Genomic DNA, 20445 nt, shown 5'->3' on the forward strand with positions numbered 1-20445 from the left:
TCCCGTCTAGCAGACCCCATGGCCTGGTCGGCTGCAGCACCACGACCCCCGCCGGGCATGGGGGATGTTCCCACGTGGACCATGGAACTGCCCGCCTGCCACCAGCACCCCGGCTCTTCAGGGGAGCATCGCCGCTCCACAGGGCCCCAGACACTGGGGTGCTGCTGCCAGGGACCCGCACCCCCAGCCCCTCCAGCCCCCTCCAGCCGTCTGTTCGAGCTCCGTGGACCCGGCTCCCACACCCGCGTTGTCACCAGTGGGGACCTGGATGGGCAAGGGCTCCCCAGAGGGGCCTGCGCCTGCTCTCCTGAGATGATGGGCACCAGGGCTTCAGGGCGCACCCCAACCCAGCCGGGGGACGGCGGGGACACCGCGGCCCCTAGGGTGACCCAGCCCTGCCTGTGCCGCAGAGGCAGCCGGGGTGCGGCTCAGGAGTCTCCAGGCGCCGACGCAGGATGTCCGGTAATAACGGTCAACCCCGCTGGCAAGGTTGGGGACCGAGTGTTCCTCTTGTGCAGTTGGGGACACCATGCTTCATCCTTGGAGCACACCCCGTGTCCGACCAGCCCGCCTCCAGCTCGGTGTCCAGGCACCTGGCAGCCAGGAGCCTGGGGGGCGGGGGCGACCCCACGGTCGGGAGCCGATGAGGGCAGGACGGGCGGGACGGCCAGGCTGCAGGGGGCAGGGGCACCTGCCTAGGCCCGGGGCCGGGACCGTGGCACAGCCTCCCCCGCGGACGCTCCTGCCCTACTGGCCCGTTGTCGCCGCTCCTGGCCGGGGCCTCGGGGCTCCGCGGGACAGAGCCAGCGCCCCCAGGGAGCCCGTGAGTCTGTGTCCCCTCACCGCCCCTTCCACACGGATGTCACTTCCAAGTAAACCTCTGTAACGTGGTGGCTTTAAAAAACACGGTGAAAACACTACCGGCTCCCTGGTTTGCCCATGAAGCGCCGAGTGGTGGGCGCTGCCGGGCCCCCAAGGCCAGGACAGCACCGTCCGCACACGGGGCACCCCCAGACCACAAGGCGCCGCATGCAAGGCCCAGATGAGCGTGACCCGCGTCTTCCCGCAGAGGTGGAAGAGACTTTACACGGCGGCTGCCAGCGGCCAGGGAGACCCCCGAGCACCAGGGACAAGTTGGGGGCCAGTCGGGCAACCAGTGCCCACCGGGGAGAGCACGGCCATGGAGCAGCTGGGGCCACTGGGCAGGCGCCCCAAACCCAAGACCCCAAGAAGCCCCAGAGTGGGGAGGGGGCAGCGGGGGGCCTGGGGGGGAGCCTCAGGGAGCCCTGGGAGCTCTGACTGGGCTTGTCCTCCGCAGGTGGGGGCGGGAGGGGGCGCCCGGGCAGGCGCAGGGGCTGGCGCTCGGCAGCCTCCACCCCGACGGGCAGGCCTGCAGGCAGCTCTCCGGGCCCAGGGCCGCCCCGGCTCCTGGGGAGCTCCAGGGAGAGGCTGCCCGGCCCGCGGGGTGAAGAGCCAGGGGAGCCGCGAGGGGCCCCCCGAAGGGAGCACGGAAGGTGCAAGCCCCGGGCCGCCCCACAGCCGGGTAGGGGAGGCCCCGGAGGGCGCCGGGTGAGGACAGGACAGTCTGCTGGGTCTGTCAGCAGGTAGGACACGGGGGGGCGGGGGGGCGGGTGGCAGCAGAGAGAACAGTCCCCCGGCAGGAAGGCCAAGAGCAGGCCCTGCCAGGGAGGGGCACCCCCTGCACCCGTGGACCCAGCCCCGAGGCACCCCCAGCCCCCGCCTGCAGCTCCAACCTGCAGGAGCAGGAGCAGCCCTGCCGCTCTCCGCCCCGCACCCCCTCCCCCTGCTGGACTCTGAGCACATTGTCATCCCCCCACACCCTGAGGCAGCAGGACCCCCTCCCGGCTCCAGGCCCTGAGGCCGTCCTGCACCCCAGAGTGATGACCGCTGCCCCGGGGGACACACGGCCCGCATCACCCTGCTCACCACACATCACCAGCCCCGTGGAGCTGTGTCTCTGTCCCCTCCACACTGTCACTGAGCAGGACTCCTGTGGGGACCCCCGGGTCTCCCCACCCCCCACCCCTGTCAAGCCCATGCGGCCCAATCCTCCCCGGGTCCCCGACGCAGCCTTCACCGGCACCCTCCTGGGTCCTGACCCCATGGCATCCCCCTCCCCCGATGCCCGGCATCTCCCTCCCCCAATGCCCCGATGCCTGGCCCCGGCTCGGGCCAGCACCAGCCCCACTCAAGGACATAGGAAGGGACAGTCCCCTCTGCCCCGACCCCTCCCACAAGCCTGACTCTCTGTGGGGCTCACACAGACAGACACCCCCTCCCCCTCCCCGGCTGCCAGGGCCCCCACCTCTTGTGGACACGGTTCCCTGCACCTGCCCCCGGGGACTGAGGCGGCCTGCAGCCCAGTGACCTGTGCTCTGTCCACACATGCCTGGTGCAGGGATGGAGCAGCCGGCCAGGAGGGCGGGAGCGGGTCCACGGCAGCCACGGGGAGCATCCGCCCAGCCCCCCGGCATCCAGGCCAGCCTGGCCTCCGCTGTCCGCCTCAGGGCAGCTGCCTGGGTTCTGCTTCCTCAGACCTCGGAGGACGGTGGGCGCACCGAGGGGCTGGGAGCCACCACGGCACAGAAGGAAGAGGCCCTGCTGCTGGTGGAGGGGCAGTGGGGGGCCCGAGCCCAGGCCGGAGTGCTGAGCCACACCTGCCCCACGGCCACCCCTCGGCCACCCCTCGCCCGGGCCCCAGACAGGGGATGACTGACCAGTGGATGAGGAGTTGGAGCTCCTGTGGCCTGGGATGCCCTGTCCCCAGCGGCCCTCGAACCAGCCCAGCCCACCCAGGCCCCCTCTGTGCCCCCCTGTCCCCATCAGTCCCTCTGACCAGCCCCAGCCCAGCCAGGGCCTCCTGTGTCCCCCCCCATCCCCATCCGTCCCTCTGACCAGCCCCAGCCCAGCCAGGGCCTCCTCTGTCCCCTCCTGTCCCCAGCAGCCCCTCAGACCAGCCCCAGCCCACCCAGGCCCCCTCTGTGCCCTCCTGTCCCCATCAGTACCTCTGACCAGCCCCAGCCCACCCAGGGCCTCCTGTGTCCCCCCCATCCCCATCCCCATCCGTCCCTCTGACCAGCCCCAGCCCAGCCAGGGCCTCCTTTGTCTCCCCTGTCCCCAGCAGCCCCTCAGACCAGCCCCAGCCCAGCCAGGGCCTCCTCTGTGCCCCCCTGTCCCCATCAGTCCCTCTGACCAGCCCAGCCAGGGCCTCCTCTGTGCCCCCCTGTCCCCATCAGTCCCTCTGACCAGCCCAGCCCACCCAGGGCCTCCTCTGTGCCCCCCTGTCCCCATCAGTCCCTCTGACCAGCCCAGCCCACCCAGAGCCTCCTCTGTCCCCACTGTCCCCAGTAGCCCCTCAGACCAGCCCCAGCCCAGCCAGGGCCTCCTCTGTGCCCCCCTGTCCCCATCAGTCCCTTTGACCAGCCCAGACCACCCAGGGCCTCCTCTGTCCCCCCTGTCCCCAGCAGCCCTTCAGACCAGCCCCAGCCCAGCCAGGCCCCCTCTGTCCCCCCACCTGCCCCCCTGGTAAGAACAGTGTTTGGTTAAAGATAGTAGATTGAGCACCACATGCTCCCTCCTCAAATCCCAGCAGAAGGATGATAAAGGAACCCACAGGATCAGGACAGTGACAGAGAGGACAGTAGCAACAGAGCTCCAGAAACTGGACAGATGGACTGGACCCTGCTGAGCATTAGCCCAGAAGGCAGGGGTTTGCCCCTCGGATGCCCCTGTGGCTGTCCTTACTTGTAGCTGGCATGATGAGCGAGGGGCAAACTCACAGCACCTACAGCACAGCTTACTATTCAAAACCAGTTGTAGGGGGATCCCCGGGTGGCTCAGCAGTTTAGCGCCTGCCTTTGGCCCAGGGCGTGATCCCAGGGTTCTGAGATCGAGTCCCACGTCGGGCTCCCTGCAGGGAGCCTGCTTCTCCCTCTGCCTGTGTCTCTGCCTCTCTCTCTCTCTATCATGAATAAATAAATAAAATCTTAAAAAAAAAGTTGTATTTCTACAGAGCAGTAACAAAAAAACTGAAATGTTTTTTCAAATGTCATTCCCAGTACTATCAGAAAACATAACATAGCTAAGTGTAAATCTTACAAAAATGTGCAAGAACTGCAGACTCAAAACTACAAAACTTTGGTGATAACATTAAAGACCTAAAGAAATGGGATGCAAACCACTGGTTGAAACACTCACTTAACACTGGTTGTTAAGACGTGAATCCGCCCCGAGCAAATCTGTGGGTTCTGCACAATCTCAGTCGGAACCTAAGCAGGTTTCTCTTAGAAATCTTACCAATCTGATGCTAAGAATTGGAATTCTCAAAGCAACTTGAAAAAGAGCCATGGATTTGGAAAACGAACACTGCCTGACTTCAGGTTTTATTACAAAGCCACCGTAATAAGTCAGCGTAGGATTGGCATCAAGATAGACAAATAGACCCGCGGATCAGAGAAGAGAGACTACAGGAATGGAGCCACCATATAAAGACAGCTGAGTTTTGACAAAAATCCAAAGAAATTTAGTGGAAAAGGATTAGTCTTTTCAGCAAACAGTGCTGGAAAAATTAGGCATCTCGATTCCCCAAAATAGGCCTTGATCCCTACCTCACACCGTATATACCGATTCCCTCATCGACCAGCCTAAGACTGTACCTCCCAGAGGAGAACATCCGAGGGAATCTTTCTTACCTTGGGTTGGGCAGAAATTTCTTAGATATAAAAGCAAAACCAAAATCCATGAAAGAAAAAAAATCATCGAGTGGCCTTCGACAGAATTTAAATCTTCCGCTCTTCGGAAGGTGCAGTTACAACAGGGCGGATACAAGTCTGAGAGAAGATGTTTTCAAATCACGCGTCTCGGCGGGAGGGCATGTGGCCTAGCGAACTCCAAGAACAGGGTGGGAGCTCCTGAGACGCTACACCCCCCACACACACCCTCGCTCTTAGGGTTTACGTCCTTTCAGGCCCTGTAAGTGTGTGTTCACGGCGGCTTCCTCTGTGGCAGCCCCGGGGCGGGGGGAGCGGGCAACACCGGGGTCCACCAGAGGTGGACAAGCTGTGCAAGGCCGCGGTGTCAGCAGCAAGGGGAACGGGCTGTTCCACAGGCAACGGTGCAGGTGCTCCAAAGGAATCGGGTTAAAAGGGGGAAAGTATGATGTATAAAAATCCAGAACGTGCAGACAGAGGCCCAGCGACAGGAAGCCGACCGCGGTGCCTCAGGGAGGGCTGCGCGGGGGGCTCCGCGAGGCGACAATGTACCACCGGCCCTTTGCAGACAAGGCTCGGCCCCACCGTGGAGCCATATTTGATCGGACTGTGGTTGAGAATATTCCAGAACCAGTGAACAAAAGAAACCTGGAGAGTCAACAATGGTCACCGAACGCCGAGCACACAGAGAACCAATGACCTGCGGGACATCAAAGGCGGGGGTCCCGGAAGCAGCAGGACAGGGACAGCTGTGTTCCCACCAGGGGCCGCGTGGTGGCCGTGGGAGTCAGCGGGTGTCAGCGGGGCCGGGGTGGGCCGCACCGTTGTGGCTGAGCCCGGAGAGGGTGCCGCGCGGGCCCCAGGACCAGCCTGTCACCCGGGTCCCCTGCCCACGACCCTGAGCGCGGCCCGGCCTGCCCCATCCCAGCCACTCTCCAGAGACGCCGCCCGGGCCTGTGCACACTCCGCCCTCACCCACCGTGCACACTCGTGCCCACAGCTGCGTGTGCGCCAGGCCCCACTTGCGGGCTCCCTCCGGGTCGTGGCCGCATGGGCCTGAGGGCAGCTCCCTGTGGGCTGGGTGCTGGGGCCCCCGCAGATGCCCTCTCGCCGGGCGTCCCCCACAGCCAGCAGCTGGGCTCGGGTGGGGTGTCAGCTAGTGTAAGTGTCCCCGGAGGGCCAGCCTGTCCCCTGTGCACGGTGGTCGGCTTCCTCCACTCCCCGGCGCTTCATGTCACCCTCAGTGGTCCTCAAGGTGAGTCGGAGGAGAGCGCGCTTCGCCGGGCCTCCCCCAGGAGAGGGTCAGCCAGATTCGTGCCCACGCTCCTCCTGCTGCTTAACCTTTTAAAATTCCTTTTCCCGGGCAGCCCAGGGGGCTCAGGGCTTTAGCGCCACCTTCACCCCGGGGCCTGATCCTGGGGTCCCGGAATCGGGTCCCGCATCGGGCTCCCTGCGTGTAGCCTCTCCCTCTGCCTGGATCTCTGCCTCTCTCTCTCCCTCTGTCTATCATGAATAAATAAATAATAAATCTTTAAAAAAAAAAGATAAGGCAAAAAATGAAAATAAAATAAAATGTCGACTTTTAAAAGCGCTCATTGTAATCCTGGCATATAACCCAGTCTCGCCGTTAACCACGGTATGGTTCCCGAGGTGTCTGGGTCGTGGCCTCCGGCTGACCACGCTCACCTGAGCCTCCATGCTTATGGCCTCGTGTGGAGGACAGAGCACAGCCCCAGCCCCGTGGACACCGGACGGCTGGTCAGACGAGCAGGACTGGCTGCGGCGGAAGGGGAAGGGTCCCCCCCACGTTCAGGAGCCTCGGAGCTGGGGGACGCGAAGGGCACGTGACAACACGGTGCACGTGACGCATCGTGCGGCCCTGGTGGGCCCCGCGGGTGAGCGCAGTCGTCCAACATCCGGCCTTCGGAGTCTGGCTCACGTCCCCTAGCAGCACGTCCTCCAGGTCCCCCCACGCTGCCACCTATGGCAGGACTGGACGTGTGTGGACACTCACCAACCTCCTCTATCCAGTCCTCTGTTGATGACATTTGGCTGTGTCTGTGTCTTTAGTATTTTTGTTTAAAGATTTTATTTATTTATTCATGAGAGACAGAGAGAGAGAGAGAGAGAGAGGCAGAGACACAGGCAGAGGGAGAAGCAGGCTCCATGCAGAGAGCCCGATGCGGGACTCGATCCCGGGACCCCAGGATCACGCCCTGGGCTGAAGGCGGCGGTGCTAAACCGCTGAGCCCCCCGGGCTGCCCTAGAATTCAATTTCTTAAAAAAAATTTAGAAGGCTTGCTGTGTGATATCGTCCCACTCACCTGGAGGAACACGTGGGATGGCGCCCAGAAAGAAGCGGAAACACACAGGGACACACACACGGAGGAACGCAAAACGCCCGTGGAGGCAGAGGAGCACCCGGGACGATGCGCGACAGCCTCCACTTCTGGGATGTTCAAGGGGGACAAGGCTCCACAGTTTTGAACGAATGAATGAATGAATTTTGTCACATGCCAATAACAGTGAATAAAAGCCTGGGAGCATCGCAGTCGGTTGATGCAGAGCCGCCTCTCACCCCTCGTGCTGGCGCGGCCGAGCTCACCGAGGCGGTGCGGGAGCCGTGGGCGGGCTGGGCTCTCGCCGGGCCTGGTGTTGGCCGTGCTCGTCCCGTCCTCAGCACACTCGTGACACAGTCCCGGGGGCTGGATAATGGCAGGTGGCTGTGCCGAGGATTTTTACCCCCGTCCCCTTGTTACGGGGCTGCCTCACATCCACTGGTGTCCGTATCCTGATCCATCCCCCCAACGTGGTGTATGAAGCGGTGAACGTGCTCCTGGGTTTGGTTTGAGAGTGTTTTGCCGACGACTTTCCCACCTGTGCTCATCAGGGAGCTTGGCCTGCGGCTTTCTCTTCTGAGCGTCTTTTTCTGGCATAAGTCTCAGGAAAATCCTAAAATCATGTGGGCCCGTGAAAGACCCCGAGTAGCTAAAGCAATCTTGAGAAAGAAGAGTAAAGCTGGAGGCGTCACGCATCGTGATTTCAAACTAAATGACAAACTGACAGTAATTAAAACAGCGTGGTCCCAGCCGAGCAGCGACACGCAGACCAGGACAGTGAGACAGACCCTGGAAGCCAGGTCATCCAAAGCGGGCGACCGCGCCGACGCTCAGCAAGGCGCCGGGACGCACCGGGGGGGAACAGCCCCTTAACACACGGTCTTGGAAAACAAGATCCACGTGCAAAAGGTTGACATTGCACTCCCATCTTACACACACACACACACACACACACAAGCTCAAAGTGGATCAAAGATTTAGGGACGCCTGGGTGGCTAAACGGGTGAGCGTCTGCCTTTGGCCCAGGGTGTGATCCTGGGGTCCTGGGATCGAGTCTCACATCGGGCTCCCTGCACGGAGCCTGCTTCTCCCTCTGCCTGTGTCTCTCATGAATAAATAAATAAAATCTTTAAAAAATAATAAAAATTAAAAAAAATAAAACCTTTTTAAAAAAAAAGAATGAAACCCAGGACTTGAAACCATAAACACTGAGGACAGCCCCGTGACATCGGTCTCGGCAGGGATTTCTTGGACACGACAACGCCCAAAGCACAAGCAGCAGGAGTGGGAGTGACCGCCACGCTTTTATTCAGCTGTTATTGGCATGTGATAAAATTCATTCATTCATTCATTCTAAACTGTGGAGCCTTGTCCCCCTCGAGCATCCCAGAAGTGGAGGCTGCCATGCGTCGTCCCGGGTGCTCCTCCCTCCACGGGGCGTCTTGCGTTCCTCTGTGCGTGTCCCTGTGTTTCCGCACCCCCCCCCCCGGGGAACCGTCCCGCAACGTGTCCATCCAGGCGAGACCTTGGGTCGCAGTCAGCCTGGGACCGTTATGAAGAAGGCTGCTGCTGGACGTGTCCGCCTGGACCCACGGCTCCACTTCTCCTGGGCAAACGCCCAGCAGCAGATTGGCTGGGTCACGTGCAGAGCGTTCGCAGCTCAGCTTTCTGGAACACTGCTGGGCTGTTTTCCAAAGTAAGCAGTTGAGATCTGAGGTGGCTCGTGCACAGGCCACCGTAGGACCAAGTGGCCTCCGTGCTGCGTGGCCAGTAGGGAAGACGACACCAAAGCAATAGGGGCCAAGCAGGTCCCCCATTGCCTGTGGGGACCCAGCCAGCTGCATGCCTGTGCCTGGGGTCCCCGTCTGCTCACTGAGCGCAGGCTTCTGCACCCAGCCACACGAAGACGTTCCCGTCACGTCTGCAGGAATGAAATAAGTAAATGATCTAGTGACCACAATGACGCGTCATCATCCTAAAGGATGCTTTATGCCAAAAGGAATATTTTCTTAGAGAATTGTGTTCAGAGCAAACTCAGCAGTCCTCGGAATAGAGGTCACCGCGGCCCGCATCCCCGGGAACAAGTAGCACAGTCACGTAACAGTTGGGCCCACCCGTGAGCCTCCCACAGAAGCACACTTGGCCCACCTGCCCTGGAGGCCCCCTCCCCTCGCCGCCGCCAGGCTGAGCCGTTTCCTTCAAGAGGGGGACGTAGGGACGTAGGAGGACGGAGGTTCAAGGTCCTGGGTCTCCAGTGGCTCAGCACGGGATGACGAGTCTCTTCAACAAAGTGGGATTCTCTCCCTGCCTTGTCCCGCCCGTGGGGCAAATGAGGTAGCACCGAGGCCCCCCCAGTGCTGCAGGAAGTGTGGCGGTCACTCTCACTGCGCGGACGGGGCGCAACGACAGAGCCACCGAGAGCAGGAGCAAGACCCACCCCAGCTCCCAGCCTGGGTGTGCTGCCCCGAGCGAGGAGCGAGGCCCCGCGTCTGGCACAGCAAAGGCCGCGCAGCTCGTGGCCTCATCCAACGTTTCCTCGGATGTAAGAGGAGCTTGTCGCCAACCGCGTGTATTCCACACAGAAAGGCTTCGGGGGTGCTGGGGACAGAGGTGTTGGCCTGGTCCACCGTCTCCACGGCAATGGAGCGCGGCGCCCTGCTGAGCTGGGCCATCTGGGTGCAGGTCCCACAGAAGCCCCGTCCTGCTCTCCCAGACCCAAGATCAAGAGAGCGCTGGCTCACGTCCCCACGGCAAGCAGGCACGAAGGAGAGCCCAGCATCGTGGTCATCGGGAGACATAAAATGAAACCGCAACGTGCGATGTCTTCCAGGACGGCAGCAATGAAGACAGATGACAACACTGAGTGCTCACAGGGATGGAGAGCAGAGAGCACCCCCCGTACGCTCCTGGGGGGACTGGGCATTGCGGCGACCGTCCAGAAAGACCGATGTCAGCCACCTGGCAGCTCAGCCACTTGAGATCCAACTCTTGATTTCGGCTCAAGTCATGGCCTCCTGGTCGTGAGATCGAGCCCCACGTCGGGCTCTGCGCCCCACTAGGAGTCTGCTTGAGGGTCTCTCTCTCTCTCCCTCTGAGTCTCCCCCTATTCACGCTCATGCTCTTTCTAAAATAACTAAATACATACAAAAATAAAATGTAAAAAAAAAGAGGAAAGGAAGACAGACTGTTACCTGCTAAAGCTAAATAGACGCAGACCTATGACCCAGCAATCCCGCCCTGGGGCGTGGACCCGACAGAAATGCATGCTCGTTCTCCATCAAAGACGTGCATGACAATTATCAGAGCGGCGCTACTTGTAGTGGCCAAAAGGGAGAAACAGGTGTGCACCGAGAGCTGAGTGGAGGAGTCATGATGTGCTCATGGCGGGAGAATTAATGAGTGACAGCCACCCACGGCATCAGGAGACGATCTTGGGTGAAACACGAAGCACACGAGAGCGCGTTCTGTGTGATTCCACTGAAATAAATAGAGGAAAAAGGCAAAACCAGTCTAGGGTAGTGGGTAGTGAGGACCGTGGTTCCCTTTGGGGGCCGTGGGGGGAGGGAGTGCTGGGGCTGTGCGGTTCTAGCCACGTCGGGTTCTCGACTGACTGTGGGTCTCATGGGTTTGTGCAGTTTATAAAAATTCATCAAACTATACACTTAAGGCAGCCCGGGGGGCTCGGCGGTTTAGGGCCGCCTTCAGCCCGGAGCGTGATCCTGGAGACCCGGGATCGAGTCCCACATCGGGCTCCCGGCATGGAGCCTGCTTCTCCCTCTGCCTGTGTCTCTGCCTCCCTCTCTCTTTCTCTGTGTCTCTTGTGAATAAATAAATCTTTAAAAAAAAAAACAAAACTATACACTTAAGATTTGGCACTTTTCTATATGTATTTTATAATTCAATAAAAAGTTTGCAAAAAAATAAAAAATCATAAAATAAAATTAAAAGTTTGCATTCTGGAGGCAACACACAGCATGATGGCTACAGTTGATAATAGTATGTTTTATTTGAAAGCTGCTAAGAGAGTAGATCTTTAAAAAAAAAAGATTTTTATTTATTAATAAATAAAATAAATAAGGCGCACACCCCCTCCTCCCGAGCCGCCTCGGGTCCCCTCCTGCGCCAGCGCCCGGTGTGCGAAGCAGGATCTGTAATTGCTCGTTGAGACTAATTGACTCCCGCGAGCCGAGCTGTTGTGAGGAGCCGCGTGTGGTTGTTAGTGGGGGACGCGGTCCCCGTGGCGCCCGGAGGCCTCGGCCGCCTGTCGTGGGGCGCACGAGCCGCCGCCTGATGGGCCCCGGGAGGAGGGCACCCTCTCCCCCCCGCCCTGAGCCGACTCCCGTCCAACTTGGCTGCAACCTCCGTGAACTGCAGACTTGATTGGGCGCCAAGGGGCTTCTGAGCGATTCCCCAGCTGCTTGAAGAACAGAAACTTTTTCTGAGACGCAGCGCCGAGGGGGGACACGCTCCCCCGGGTGCGCGGCAGCGGGCGGCCCAAGGGGCTCGGCTGTCACCAAACTCCGCTCCTCACAGGCGAAAAGCCCCGGGGACGCCCGTCAGGATGCTTGGCAACACCGGCCCGCCAGGACGGCTGAGGCTGCGGGCGCGAGGGTCGGTTAGCGGCAGAGGCCTGGGTGCGTCCTCCGGCCCAGAGGCGCCTCCTGGCAGCGGCCACCCGGGAGGACACTGCGGCCACCTCCAGCCAAGCCGTCCACTCCAGTCCCCCTCGAGAGCGGGCACAGAAGCCCCGCGTCTGCAGACCCAGGGCAACAGGCCGCCGCAGCTCCCCTGCCTTCACAAAGGCACCGGAAGAGTCCCAAAGTCCCGACCACCTCACCTCCACCCTGGGCTGCAGATCCGGGAAGCCCCAGAGCACCTGGATGGCCGCTGCCCCCTGACCCAAGGTCACTGCAGCACTTACCTTCTCTTAGTCCCACGACTCGGAGATTTCCCTCATTACCAACGCTGCCCTCGAGGTGACACTATCCTACAGGCGCACCCCACTCCCTCCCCCCAGCTTCTTACCTCCTCCAAGCCCCTGTCCCTCCCACCTCACCACACTGTCCTGTCATGTGGCCTCCCCCGTGGCGAAGCCAGGTCCAGCTGAGGATGAGCAGGTGCCCTCAGCAGCGCCGCCCTCTGCCTCTCCGCCTCCCTGTGCCCAGCCTCCCAGGCTCCTGGGCTGCTGCCTCACCTCCCAGCCTCCTCACCTCCCAGCCTCCTCACCTCCCAGTCTCCTCACCTCCCAGCCTCAGAGGGCTCAGGTCCACCACCCAACTTCTCTCTTCTCTCCCTGGCTCTTCCTTCAGGGTCTTGGCCGGTCTTGGGACTTCCAGTGCGACGCTCCAATCAGTGCCACTGCCCGGGGTCTCCCCGAACATCCAGGCCTGTGTCCGGCTGCTCACTGACCATCTCCACTCAGATGTCCCCTCGCCTCACAGACCCAATGCATCTGACATAGAGCCCTTGAAGTTCCCTCCAAAACTTGCTCTAGTCACAGCTCTTCCATCTCTGTTAATGGAGTCCATCCTTCTAGTTGCTCAGGACAAAACCCTGAGTTATTCTCGGCCCTTCTTTTTTCCCTCACATCCCATCAGCCGTCCTATTGGATCTGCTTTAAGAATATACCTAGACTAGGGCAGCCCCAGTGGCCCAGCGGTTTAGCACTGCCTTTGGCCCAGGGCTGATCCTGGAGTCCCGGGATCGAGTCCCACATCGGGCTCCTTGCATGGAGCCTGCTTCTCCCTCTGCCTGTGTCGCTGTGCCTCTCTCTATGTCTCTCATGCATAAATAAAATCTTTTTTAAAAAAGAATATATCTAGACTAGACCCCAGTGGCTTTTTCCTCCACTGCTGCCATCACCACCACCTCTCACTTGGATTATAGCGAAGCCCTCCCAACTGGGCTCCCTGTTTCCACACTACAGTGTCTCCTCAACATAGCTGCTGAGGGGTCCTTCCAACAAAAGATAGATTTCACCAGTCCTCCACTGGTAACCACTAACAGTTCCCATCCCATCCAGAGCACAGGTAAGGTCTTCAGGTAAGAACCTGCAAGATTCTACATACCCTGGCCCTCCTCCACTCCAACATCATCTTCTCCTACTATACCCTTCTATCACCTCACTCCAGACACATAGGCTCCACAGCTATTTCTCAACTCCCCTGGAAACATGCCTTCCTCCTGTGGAAGAGGAAAGGAGGGAGGGGAAGGAGCCAAAAAATTAGAAGAAGGGAAAGCATGGGTGTGTGGACAGGTAGATGAATAGACAGGCAGTTGGATGAATGGGTGAATGGATAGCAGATAGATAGCTGGGTATGGATGAGTGGGTAGGTGGATGGATGGTAGGTGGGTGGATAGGTGGTAGATAGATGGATGGATGAATAGTAGGTGGGTAATTGGGCTGGTGAGTGAGCAGATGACAGTGCTGATGGTAGTGATACACATAAGAGCCACTGGCCTCTGCCCTCAAAGAGCTCACAGTGTAGGAAGAATCAAGTGACAGATTAACACTATGACATCCTTTTGCCAGGAAAAGGTGACTTGAGATGGAGTCAGGAGTCACCCAAAGAGCTTAGGGGAGATTGGCCTTAAGCACAGGCTCGAAGACGGCCATCCTGACCAGATGGTTCAAACAGAAACCAAGTCCAGACATAGCCAAGTCCACAAGGCAAGGAGCCCAGCTCAAGACCTGGGTCACCAGGGGATCCCTGGGTGGTTCAGCAGTTTAGCGCCTACCTTCGGCCCAGGTCATGATCCTGGAGTCCCAGGATGGAGTCCTGCATCAAGCTCCTTGCATGGAGCCTGCCTTTCCCTCTGCCTGTATTTCTGCCTCTCCCTGTGTGTCTCTCATGAATAAATAAATAAAATCTTAAAAAAAAAAAAAAAAAGAGGGATCCCTGGGTGGCGCAGCGGTTTAGCGCCTGCCTTTGGCCCAGGGCGCGATCCTGGAGACCCGGGATTGAATCCCACGTCGGGCTCCCGGTGCATGGAGCCTGCTTCTTCCTCTGCCTGTGTCTCTGCCTCTCTCTCTCTCTCTCTGTGACTATCATAAATAAATTTAAAAAAAATTAAAAAAATAAAATAAAATAAATAAATAAAATTAAAAAAAAAAAAAAAAAAAAGAAAAGAAAAGAAAATGACGACCTGGGTCACCAAGTTGCACTTGGTGGGGAGTTCCTTAAAAGCCAGTGGAGTTCTGCAGCCATAGTTCAAACTTTAGGGTAGCTCAGAGGCAGGTGGCATGTCATGAGCATGAGTGGCAGAGAGGCAGGTGACACTGACACTTTGCGGCTGCCTCGGGTGTGTAGATAATGGACATGGGGCTCCCGGGAACACAGGATGAAGGAGGCCTGAAAAAGCATTGAATCAGCACAAAAGGAAAAGATGTTCCTGAGCGTGGGGCAGCATGTCAAGAACACAGATGGATGAGAAAACACAAGCCACAGGGAGGAGCCAGGTCTTGGAACAGCCACACTACAGTGTGTGTGCATACTGGCATGGCCAACGTGATGAGGGAGGATAGGTTTCCAGAATATCCAGAGTCACCCACCAGTCCCCCAGCCAGTGACCCGAGAGCTGTCCAGACTCCTCACTCCACATCCAGCATGTCCCCACCCCTCAGATCTCCCTCCAAATGCTTGTCCCCAGTCTCACATTGCCACCATCCCATCATGTCTTCTCGATGATGCTGGAACCCCAGTCTGCCCCCCAGACCAAGGCCAGAGCAATTTCTAAAGTTCAGATTCCTTTGGACCCCACTCACTTCTCCCTCCAGACACAGAAAGCTGCCAGGTGGAGCTGTGACTTTTGCCCAGATTCAGATCCTGCTGGCCAGTCTCCAATGTCACAGCCTCTCTGTGCTGTGATCTCATCTGTAACGTGGGACTGAAACGGCACCTGCCCCCTATTTGTGGTAAAGGAGGGCACAGCCACATGTGAAGTTTATTAGGACAGCTCTCAGCACCTACTGATCGTCTGTGCTCCTCCTTCCAGCCTCAGCTTGAGTGTCACACTCCTTAATGCCCCCAGCTGAGGTTGGGGTCCCCATGGCACCTTGGCCTTGTCAGTCTTGGTTACCTTCCACGGTCTGTCCTAATGGCCTGCAAACCTGTCTCTTCATAAGGCAGGAACCTGGCCTAATGTGTTTCCGGTGTCCCCCCAGGGCCCAGTCAGCACCTGGAACACAGCAAAAGACCAAAGCATTTTATGGGATAATGGAGATTACACTGCTTCATGGCTGCTGCTATGAGGATTGGAAATACAGGAGAATAAGCCAATTTGAGAGAAGAGTGAGTTTCATTTTTGACCTGTTGAATCTGAAATCCAACTGGACATTCCATCAGGTAGTTGGATATGTGATTCCAAAAGAAGAAAAAAAGAGTGAGGTGTCGGGAACCATCAGTGAACAGAAAGAAGCTGAAAAACCACTAGGTAACACTTGAGGATACAGTCAGGTCAAAAGATAGACCCTGTGATACAACTAGACCTCAGAGGCATAGTGAGAACAGCTGAGGTGTGTGAAGGTGCATGCGGGGATTCATGCACCAGACAGGCCCTGGATGGCCTCCCTACTCACAAGGCTAGTCCATATCTGGGGGCTCCTAGGGGGAAGAGAGGTGAGAGACAGAATAAAGTGGCCCCAGGCTTCAGGCAACATGACAGATCACCAGAGAAGGGCTCAGCTACCTGTGCAGGCTCAGTGGGCATCCAGCAATGGCAGATCAGAGAGGGGAGGTTCTCCCCTGAACTCAGCAGAGCCACAGACTGTGGTGCAGCAGGAAAGAGGCTGGAGGCCAGGAGAAGAACCAAGGAAAGATTCTACTCTCCCCTGTATTTTTGATTGTTTGAACTTTAAGTTTGTTTTCTAGAGGAAGGAGGGATAGTACAGTCGGCGATGAAGCCTCAGGGGGAAGGTCTGGGTGCAGCTCACAGACTGGCTGGCCGTGGTTTACTTGGCGTGTAAAACAAGATGATAAATCTGACCTGGTCTATTTGTCAGGGAAGCTACGGGCATGAAATGAAATGATCTATAAAATGTAATGGCCAGGGCGCCTGGGGGCTCAGTCTGCGGAGCGTCTGCCTTCAGCTCAGGTCATGATCCCGGGGTCCTGGGATAGAGCCCCACATCAGGCCCCTGGCTCAGCGGGGAGTCTGCTTCTCTCTCTACCCCTCCCCCCTGCTCATGTACTCTCTCTCTCTCAAATAAATAAATAAAATCTTTTTTAAAAATAAAATAAATTGTAATGACCAGATCACATGTAAGGAGTTCCCGCTGCTCACATTCACTAGGTCCATAGCACAGCATAGGAAATAGAGCTTCTCATGCTGTGGGGTGTAAACTGGCACAACCTTTTGATGCAACTTGGCAGTAATTTGTCAAAGAGTCAAACAGGGGTTCAAAGAGCCTCATTCAGGCACATTCTTTGCAGTATTGTCTATAAAGGGAAAGCATTAAGATCCACCAAATGCTAACTAATAGGAAGTTGGCGAAATAAATTATAGTATATCCATTTACTAGAATGATAACCATTAATTTAAGAAACAGAACTGTTATTTGTTGAGATGAAAATATATATCCATATTATAAATGGAAATTTAGGTTGCAAACTTTGATGTCCTGTGATCATATTTTTATAGGAGTGAGGATATGCTTAGAAAAGCATTTCAGGGGCAGCCAGGCTCAGTGGTTTAGTACCACCTTTAGCCCAGGGCCTCATCCTGGAGACCCTGAATCGAGTCCCACGTCGGGCTCCCTGCATGGAGCCTGCTTCTCCCTCTGCCTGTGTCTCTGCCTCTCCCTCTCTCTCTGTGTCTCTCATGAATAAATAAATAAAATCTTAAAAAAAAGAAAATCATTTCAAACAATCTAAATATACACTAAACCATTAATATGGCTATTTTTTAACCACCCGTACGATGAGCATATATGATTCACTAAAAAGGAAAAAAAGTAAGGTTATTTGTCCCCTTAAAAAATGTTCATATATCTATTAAAGAAATTGAACCAGTCTTCAAGAAGAAAAAGCCCCAACTTAACGGGATAAGCACTGGGTGTTATACTATATGTTGGCAAATTGAACTCCAATAAAAAATATACAAAAAATAAAATAAATAAGTCACAGGAATTTAAAAAGTAAAAAAAAAAAAATTAAAAAGAAGAAAAAGCCCCAGACCCAGATGGTTTCACTGATAAGGTCTGTCAAACATTTAAGAAGGAAGTGATACCAGTTCCCTACAAGCTCTTCCAGAAACTAAAAGCAGAGGGAATACTTCCTAACTCATTCTATTAAGCCAGCATTACCCTAATACCAAAACCAAAGACATCACAGGAAAGAAAAACTACAGATCAAAATCTCTCATGAACATAGATATAAAAATCCTCAAAAAAATTAGCAAATCAAATCCAAAAATTTCTTTAAAAAAATTATACACCACAATCAGTTGGGACTTATTCCAGGTGTGCAAGATGGGACCTCTGAAAATCAATTCGTGTCCAGGGCTAAAGAAGAAAAATCACGATCATATCAATAGGTGAGGAAAAATCATTTGAGAAAATCCAATACCCATTCATGATGAAAACTCAGCAAACTAGGGATGGAAGAGAACTTCCTCAAGTTGATTAAGAACATCTACCCAGAAACCTACAGCTAATGCCATGCTTAATGCTTTCCCTCCTGAGATTGGAAAAAAAGGTAAGGATGTCCCATCTTGCTACTGACATTTAACAATCCTGAAAGAAAAAAAAGAAAAAAAAAAACAATCCTGAAAGACTGAGCTAATGTAATAAGACAAGAAAAGGAAATAAAAGTACACAGACTGAGAGGGAAGAAAGAAATTTCTGTTCTCAAATGATATGATTGTCTATGTAGAAAATCCCCACCTCGAATATAAATAATAGTGAAAGGGAATAGAAGGGAAGGGAGAAGAAATGGGTAGGAAATATCAGAAAGGGAGACAGAACATGAGAGACTCCTAACTCTGGGAAATGAACTAGGGGTGATGGAAGGGGAGGAGGGCGGGGTGTGGGGGTGACTGGGTGATGGGCACTGAGGGGGGCACTTGACGGGATGAGCACTGGGTGTTATTCTGTATGTTGGCAAATTGAACACCAATAAAAAATAAATTTATTATTAAAAAAAAATCCCCACCTCAAAAAATGACCAAAAATCTCCTGTAACTCAGTAATGACAAGGTTGCAAAATACAAGTTCAACACACAAGTCAGTTGCTTTTATATATTAGCTATATCTCAGCAATAAACAAGTAGAATTTAAAAAAAATAAAATAAAAATAAACAAGTAGAATTTGAAATTTTTTTTTAAGATTTTATTTATTTGACAGAGAGAGCACAAGCAAGGCAGCAGCGGGGGGAGAGGAAGTGGGAGAAGCAAACACCCCATGGAGTAAGGAGCCCGAAGTGGGGCTTGAACCCAGGACGTTGGGATCATGACCTGAGCCAAAGGCAGATACTTGACTGACTGAGCCACCCAGGTGTCCCTAGAATTTGAAATTTAAAACATAATAGCATTTACATTGGCAAAAATTACCTACGTATAAATCTAACAAAATACGTATGAGTTCAACATGAGAAAAACTATAAAACTCCAATGAAAGAAATCAAAGAAAATCTAAATAAATGGGAAGTCAATTCATCCTGATTTTATTTATAGATTTAATGTAATCCCGATCAAAATTCTAGCAAGTTAACTTGCAGATATCAACAAACAGATTCTAGATTTTACCCACCACAGCACTAAAGAGGGACAGAGTCAGGAGACTGACCCTACCCGACCTCAAGGCTTACTCACGTTATAGTAACCAAACCAGCACAGTCTCGGTGAGAGAACGGACTAATCAGTCAGTTAACACCGAGTGAACCCAGATAAGCGCCGTCAATGAATCACCGGCGAAGGAGCACAGACAACACAATGGAGAAAGGACAGTCTCTTTTTTTTTTTTTTATTTGAACTCAATTAAAAAAAATTAAATAAATAAAATAAACTCAATTTAAATGACAAATAGTGTATTATTCGCCTCCGAGGCAGAGGTCAGTGATCCATCGGTCTTACATGACACCCGGTGCTCACCCCATCCCGCACCCTCCTTCCTGCCCGCCCCCCAGTGACCCTGCCCCCACCCCCTCCCCAGCGACCCTCAGTTTGTTTCCTGTGCTTAAGAGTCTAGCATGGTTTGTCTCCCCCTCTGATTTCATCTTGTTCTCCCCCCACTTGTTCTCTCTTTCTCTCTAAAATAAATAAAGTCTATTTTTTTAAGATTTTATTTATTTATTCATGAGAGACACAGAGAGAGAGAGAGGCAGAGACACAGGCAGAGGGAGAAGCAGGCTCCATGCAGGGAGCCCGACGCGGGACTCGATCCTGGGTCTCCAGGATCACGCCCTGGGCTAAAGGCGGTGCTAAACCGCTGAGCCACCTGGACTGCCCTAAAATAAATAAAATATTAACAAAAAATAGATCCTAGAACTAAATGCAGGGACGCTTGGGTGGCTCAGCGGTTTAGCACCTGCTTCCAGCTCAGGGTGCGATCCTGGGGTCCTGGGATCAAGTCCCACGTCGGGCTCCCCGCAGGGGGCCTGCTTCTCCCTCTGCCTTTGTCTCTGCCTCTGTGTGTGTGTGTGTGTGTCTATGAATAAATAAATAAAATCTTTAAAAATATATATATAGGGAAGCAGCCGCGATGTCCTTCAACAGGCGAGGAGGTAAACAGTGTTCCACTCAGGCAGTGGAATGTCATCCGGTAATAAGAAAGACATGGGTCATCGAGTCACCAAAGGACCTGGAGGTCGCTTCCATGCGTGTTGCTCAGGGAAAGAAGTGAGTCTGGAAACGCTCCCGATGGGACAACTCCAAGGACACGATGCAAAACTACAAACGACAAAGATCAGGCGTTGCCGGGGGTCCAGGCAGGAGAAGGGGGAGATGATCACATGGGACACGGGGGATTCCTGGGGCCGTGAAACAAGTCTGTGCAGCCCCGTGACGCGCATTTGCCGAGACCCACAGAACGCAGGCCGCTCAGAGTGGACCCCGAGGTCTCGGAGTTAACGTGGGTCCATCCCTTGCGGCAGACCCGCTGCACCCTCACCAGGGCCTTAATAAGCCGGGGGAGACGGGAATGTGGCAACTCCGCGCTCCGCTCAACTTTTCTATGAACCTAAAAGTGCTCTTAGACTCTAAGACCTTAAAAACCCTTTAAAAAAAGTCTTCAAAAAATTAAAAAATAAAAATTAAATTAAAAAGTCTTCGAGAGAGAGGAAAGGATGAAACAGCGGGAGCTGTTAGAAGCCGGTTCCCCCTCAGTGACTCACGGAGGAGCCAGAAGCCCTCAGAGCCAGACCAGCCAGGCTCCAAGGCC

The sequence above is a fragment of the Canis aureus genome, chromosome 29 (assembly GCF_053574225.1).
Source record: "Canis aureus isolate CA01 chromosome 29, VMU_Caureus_v.1.0, whole genome shotgun sequence".
Classification (NCBI taxonomy): Eukaryota; Metazoa; Chordata; class Mammalia; order Carnivora; family Canidae; genus Canis; species Canis aureus.